The 7,363-nt window shown below is 39.9% G+C and overlaps 1 non-coding gene across 1 annotated transcript; it reads right to left on the reverse strand.

The window, feature by feature from the left end:
* Positions 1-7,078: 7,078 nt before the first annotated feature.
* On the reverse strand, positions 7,079-7,151 carry TRNAG-UCC. Its single transcript has one exon. It is a non-coding gene; the product is annotated as a tRNA-Gly (tRNA).
* Positions 7,152-7,363: the final 212 nt, after the last annotated feature.

The following is a 7,363-nucleotide window of genomic DNA, read 5'->3' on the forward strand; positions in this document are numbered from 1 at the left end:
ATTGCAAGCTCCTGCTGCTCACATGATGGGAATTTTTCCTTTTCTTTCAGAACATTCTCATCTGTCTTTCCAGGCTTCTCATCCTTCTTATGAGCAAAAAGAGAGAGAATAAATCTCTTATTTTAAAACTGATTTCACTTAACTGGTTTAAGATGGATTTTTTAAAAAAAAAATAGAGGATCTGATGTGTGCCTAGTTGGGGGCAAACATCTTACATCTCTCCCCTAGTCAGTGGGGCTAATTCTGTTGGCCCAGCTTCAAGGTCACAGTTAGAATCAGATCCTGAGGAGGAAGAGCAAGGCTTGATCCCAGCTCTGCAAGTCGTCTGTGTGACTGATGGCCTCCCCACACCTACACATTGTCTAGTAGGGAGTAGATGCTCAGTGACTGTTGAATCGAGCACCTCTAAATTTTCTCTACACCTGAAAAATGGGCATAAAAGCTGTTGTGCATGCTTGCTCCATCACTTCAGTGTGTCTGAGTCTTTGCAACCCTGTAGACTGCTATTGTGAGGATAAATTAAACAAGACAGAGCAGGTGACAAATCTTTGTAAATGGTAAAGAGAAAAATGTATCTCAAAGTGATTTGAATCCATATATAGTCAGGTCAGCTTTGAATTAGCTTCCTTATCTCCAAATTGGATATGAGATTTCTGGCTTAAAGCTAGGCTGCTTGTTGTGGTTGCTCTTTGGTTTTTATTAACTTTGGTGAGGTTCCTGCTATTTTTTGTTGGGGGAATATTGAAGGAAATAGCATACTCTTTAGAGCCAAATGAAATGAATAGAAAACAAATCATCTCCACTGACAATCTTAGTGAGGACTAATGAAAAACAAGGGTCATCTTTGATCCAATGATTATATTTTCTCCCTCGGCCTAACCTGATTTTATTATTGAATGTTCTGGAGCCCTCCTCAGTTATTTAACTATCATAACCCTTTACTTATGAGCTTCAAAATGTAATTATAGTCTCCTCCCCCTAATGAAATGAGAAGCTTTAACTGAATTAGCCCATCAACAGCCCATGATGAAGCCTGACAGATCCCTTTTTGGACTACATACTCTTGATAACATTAATGTCAAGGCCCTTTCCTCTCTCCAGGCTCCCTGAGTGATAACAAAGTATTTATGACATCTTTAAGGTCAGAATGGAATTAGTACCACTTATGGGTCTGCCTCAGAGAAGGCAATGGCACCCCACTCCAGTACTCTTGCCTGGAAAATCCCATGGACGGAGGACCCTGGTGGGCTGCAGTCCATGGGGTCGCGAAGAGTTGGACATAACTGAGCGACTTCACTTTCACTTTTCACTTTCCTGCATTGGAGAAGGAAATGGCAATCCACTCCAGTGTTCTTGCCTGGAGAATCCCAGGGTCGGGGGAGCCTGGTGGGCTGCCGTCTATGGGGTCACACAGAGTCAGACATGAAGTGACTTAGCAGCATGGGTCTGCCTCATAGAGACTCATACTAGATCTGAAATCTTGGAAAATTCTTCGCATGGGCTGAGCTTTAGAAATCAGTCTTCTGAGAAGGCAGGTATAAATGATCTGATCTGGAGACAAGCAGGGGGCAGGAGGCTGTGTGGTACCTTCCTCGAGTTCCCCTGGGAGATGTATGTAGGTGGCTGCTACATTATATAGCTGGTAAAGCTGAAAGTCCCTTTTGTGAATGGAAAGTCCTGAAGTGGCCACCAATCAGGAGCCAGGTTCCTAACAGGGCTGGTGAAGTGAATTGATTTCCCAACCTTGGGCTTGAGAATATTTGCTAATTTCAGAGGATTTTAAAGCCTCCAGGCTGAAAGAAACAGCTCCCCACTCCAGTATTCTGACCTGGAGAATTCCATGGACTGTATAGTTCATGGGGTTGCAAAGAGTCAGACACGACTGAGCGACTTTCACTTTCACAGGCTGTAGAGAGACACTAAGTTTGATCGAGATGGCCTCATAAAACCTGCCTACCTTTGTTTGGAAGCTCAAGGAGCTGTGAGGGGAAACACAGGTGAACCAGTCCTCATAGTGACTGTGGCTCAGCTTCCAACCATCTCAGCCCCTGAAGCTGGGTGAAGATAACCCCTGATTGACTGGGCCCCCAGAGACCTCAGAGAAGCAAACAAAAAACCTCAGACAAATGAAACTGAGTTTGCCACAAGCAGACCTCCACTACAGGAACCCTAAACATGAGTGTTTTAAGTAGAAGAAAAATTATCCCATGTGGAATGATATAGCTGTAGGAAAAAATGAAGAACAGAAAAGAGAAAATGTATGTGTGACATTGGCTATGTGAACCAATAAAAATGTGTCTTATGGAGCATAAGATATATATGTTGAAATGTGCAACAACCATGGCAGATGTCAGAAGGGGATACAAGAATTTACTAATACCCAAGATCTTTGGATTTTTCAAGAAAAGTTCAAAAATACCAATTAACTGTGGACTATGATGAGTCAGGATGCATATCACAGTCTTTTAGATAACCAATAAAAGGACAATGAGAGTGTATAACTTTCCAGCTAATAAAAGAGGGAGATGAATTTTAAAACTCAATCTCAAAGAAGAGAAAAGGGGTGCAGGAAAAGGAACTTTAAGCAGGTGAGATGAAAAAAAGCACAGAGTAAGATGGGAGATTTAAACCTAAACACATCAATGATTACCTTAAGCATAAGTAGACTCAATGCTCTGATTAAAAGGCAAGATTATAAACTTGAGTATAAAAACAAAACAGAGTCATGTGCTCTTTACAGGAGACACACATAAAAGAAAAGGAAACAGAGAGGTTGGCAGGAAAATGAAAAAGAAAGATAGCCCATATAAATGCTAGCTCAAAGAAAGCTGGTGAGCTCCATCTGCTACAGACTTTATGTCTAAAAGGCATTACTAGAGATTAAGAGAAGACTTCATTATGATAAAAAGTTTAATTCACTGAAAAGATATGTCATATTCGTGATCTTGAAGAAGATTTACCTTTGGGACCAGGGACCAGGCTTGATCAATCAAGAGATTTTGTGTAGCAGAGTTTCATTAAAGTATAAAAGGGACAGAATAAGCTTCTGACACAAACATCAGAAGGGGATGGAGAGTGCCCCCTCGCTAGTCTAAGCAAGGGAGCTGTATACTTTCTTAATTGGTTATTACAATAAATCAAAAGAATGTCTCAAAGTTGCAAAGATCTTACTAGACCCACTCCCACAATTTACATTTTAAGATAACAGGATTCTGTTCAGATCAGTTCAGTTGCTCAGTCGTGACAAACTTTTTGAGACCCCACGGGCTGCAGTAGGCCAGGCTTCCCAGTCCATCACCAACTCCGGAGCTTACCCAAACTCATGTCCATTGAGTCAGTGATGCCATCCAACCATCTTATCCTCTGTCGTCCCCTTCTCCTTCTGCCTTCAGTCTTTCCCAGCATCAGGGTCTTTCCAATGAGTGAGTTCTTCCCATCAGGTAGCCAAATTATTGAAGTTTCTGCTTCAGCATCAGTCCTTCCAATAAATATTCTGGACTGATTTCCTTTAGGATTGAATGGTTGGATGTCCTTGCAGTCCAAGAGACTCTCCAGAGTCTTCTCCAACACCAGAGTTCAAAAACATCAGTTCTTCAGTGCTCAGCTTTCTTTATGGTCCAACTCTCTCATCCATACATGACCACTGGAAAAACCATAGCATTGACTAGACAGACCTTTGCTGACAAAGTAATGTCTCTGCTTTTTAATATGCTGTCTAGATTGGTCATAGCTTTTCTTCTAAGCAGCAAGCATCTTTTAATTTCATGGCTTCAGTCACCATCTGCAGTGATTTTGGAGCCCCAAAAATAAAGCCCGTCACTGTTTCCATTGTTTCCCCATCTATTTGCCATGAAGTGATGCCATGATCTTGGTTTTATGAATGCTGAGTTTTAAGCCAACTTTTTCACTTTCCTCTTTCACTTTTATCAAGAGGCTCTTCAGTTCTTCTTCGCTTTCTGCCATAAGGGTGGTGTCATCTGCATATCTGAGGTTTTTGATATTTGTCTCGGCAACCTTGATTCCAGCTTGTGCTTCATCCAGTCCAGCATTTCTCATGATGTACTCTGTATATAAGTTAAATAAGCTGGGTGACAATGTACAGCCATGATGTACTCCTTTCCTTATTTGGAACCAGTCTGTTGTTCCATGTCCAGTTCTAACTGTTGCTTCCTAACCTACATACAGGTTTCTCAGGAGGCAAGTCAGGTGGTCTGGTATTCCCATCTCTTTCAGAATTTTCCACAGTCTGTTGTGATCCACACAGTCAAAGGCTTTGGCATAGTCATTAAAGCAGAAGTAGATGTTTTTCTGGAACTCTCTCACTTTTTCAGTGATCCAACAGATGTTGCCAATTTGATCTCTGATACCTCTGCCTTTTCTAAATACAGTTTGAGCATCTGGAAGTTTATGGTTCATGTACTGTTGAAGCCTGGCTTGGAGAATTTTGAGCATTACTTTGCTAACGTATGAGATGAGTGCAATTGCGTGGTAGTTTGGACATTCTTTGGCATTGCCTTTCTTTAGGATTGGAATGAAAACTGACCTTTCCAGTTCTTTGGCAACTGCTGTTTTCCAGATTTGCTGGCATATTGAGTGCAGCACTAATAGCATCTTTTAGGATTTGAAACAGCTCAATTGGAATTATATCACCTCCACTAGCTTTGTAGCGATGCTTCCTAAGGTGCACTTGACTTCACATTCCAGGATGACTGGCTCTAGGTGAGTGATCACACCATTGTGGTTATCTAGGTCATGAAGATCTTTATTGTATAGTTCTGGTTATTCTTGCCACCTCTTCTTAATATCCTCTGCTTCTGTTAGGTCCATACCATTTCTGTCCTTTATTGAGCCCATCGTTGCATAAAATGCTCCCTTAGTATCTCTAAGTTTCTTGAAGAGCTCTCTAGTCTTTCCCATTCTATTGTTTTCCTCTATTTCTTTGCATTGATCACTGAGGAAGGCTTTCTTATCTCTTCTTGCTGTTCTTTGGAACCCTGCATTCAAATGGGTATATCTTTCCTTTTCTCCTTTGCATTTCACTTCTCTTCTCTTCACAGCTATTTGTAAGGCCCCCTCAGACAAGCATTTGCCTTTCTTTTTCTTGAGGATGGTCTTGACCACTGCCTCCTGTACAATGTCATGAACCTTCGTCCATAGCTCTTCAGGCACTCTGTCTATCAGATCTAATCCCTTGAATCTCTTTGTCACTTCCACTGTATAATCATAAGAGATTTGATTTAGGTCATACCTGAATAGTCTAGTGGTTTCCCCTTCTTTCTTCAATTTAGGTCTGAATTTGGCAATAAGGAGTCCATGATCTGAGCCACAGTCAGCTCCTGGTCTTGTTTTTGCTGACTGTATAGAGTTTCTCCATCTTTGGCTGCAAAGAATATAATCAATCTGATTTCAGTGTTGACCATATGTAGAGTCTTCTCTTGTGTTGTTGGAAGAAGGTGTCTATTATGACTAGTGCATTCTCTTGACAGAACTCTATTAGCTTTTGCCCTGCTTAATTCTGTACTCCAAGGCCAAATTTGCCTGTTATCCAGGTATTTCTTGAATTCCTACTTTTCCTACTCCCATAATATATATTATAAGATAACAGGATTAGTCAGAAAGTTTTCAAGGAGAAAATTTCCTCAAGCAGGATACATTGTTGTTATAGAATCTTTAGTATAGAGCTTAAACTGAGTTGTTTTGTTGTGTAATCACCAGCTCCAGGCTTAAAGGGGGGGAAAAAAAAAAACATTTTATGCGACTAAGACTTAGGAATGTTAAAAAAAAAAAAAAAAACTTTGTCCTTTTCTCCTCCTTGAGAACTCCAGACCCCTATCTCCTCCTTGGGAACCCTGGATTTCTTATCAACCTACCTAGAAATTGACTCCCTCAGATATACCACCTTGAAAATTTTACACATTTAATAATTTAGTCTCAAAATAAATGAAGCAAAACCTGAATTACTAAGGGAATAAACAAATCTATAAAAACAAGAGAAAGATGTAAATATACCTCACTCAGAAATTGAGAGAACAAGCAGTCAAAAATCAGCAAGGATGTAGAAAATCTGAACAATGCTTGTAACAAGCCTGACCTAATTGACATATTTAGAACACTACACCCAGCAACCAAAAATTCTACATTCTTTTCAAGCACCCTCAGAACACTTTAGCCATATGTTAAGCAAGTCTCAACATAGTTCAAAGAATAGAAATCAAACTATCTTTAACCACAATGCAATTAAGCCAGGTACCAATAACAAAAAGATAATTAGAAGTCTCTGTATGTTCAGAAATTAAGAACCTTACTATCTAAATAACTAATGAGGAAATAATGATGAAAATTAGAATGTAGTTTAAATAACAATAAAAAATATTACATATTGAAACTTAGATTCAACTAAATTACTAATGTATCAGAAAAGAAGCTGAAAATCAATAAATTCTCAATCATGTTGTACAAACTTTTCTTCTCAAAAAGCCTCCCTTTTCCTAATCTTCTGCACCAGACTTCATACCTGCTAAATAAATTAACTTCTCCCCAGGGCTGAATCCATCATTTCTTGAATCCCATTTCTTTTTCTTTCTTAGTGGGCTTCCCAGCTGGTGCTAGTGGTAAAGAATCTGCCTCCAATGCAGAAGAAGTAAGAGATGTGGGTTCAATCCCTGGATTGGGAAGATCTCCTGGAGAAAGGCATGACAACCCACTCCAGTATTCTTGCCTACTGAAATCCCATGGACAGAGGAGCCTGGTTGGCTACAGTCCATAACACTTTTCTTTCTTAGCTTATGCCTTTATTTAGATAGTAGTGCATTCTCAAACAACTTTCTGAGAAAACATGATGGGAGATAATATTCTCTGGTTCTTAAAAGTATAAAAATAATTGTATCCTCATATTTGACTTGTCCAGGCATAGGACTTCAGCATAAAATTCTTTTTCTCTCAGAACATTTCCTGAAGACATTTCTTGATGAACTACCAGAGTACAATGTTACTGATGAGAAAGTTGATACTAGTTTTTTAAATACCTTTTTTCTTTCTTTCTTTCTTTTGCTGCATCATGCAGCACGTGGAATCTTAGTTCCCTGGCCAGGGATCGAACCTACGCCCCCTGCATTGGAAGTGCAGAGTCTTAACTACTGGACCACCAGGGAAGTCCCCAGGATGTTGCTTATTTCCTTGTACACATTCTGTTTTTGTTTGCTTTCTCTTCAGAAGCTTTTAGAAGCATCCTTGAGTTTTGCGTTTCACATTCATACGTCAAGATTTGGGTCAATTTGCACTGATTGTGTTGAAATACAATAGGCTCGCTCAATGCGGAGATTTGTTATGCCCAGAGTCCGAGTCCCCAAAACTGAGAGAATAA

This window comes from Oryx dammah, unplaced genomic scaffold (genome assembly GCF_014754425.2).
Source record: "Oryx dammah isolate SB20612 unplaced genomic scaffold, SCBI_Odam_1.1 HiC_scaffold_28, whole genome shotgun sequence".
In the NCBI taxonomy this organism is placed as follows: Eukaryota; Metazoa; Chordata; class Mammalia; order Artiodactyla; family Bovidae; genus Oryx; species Oryx dammah.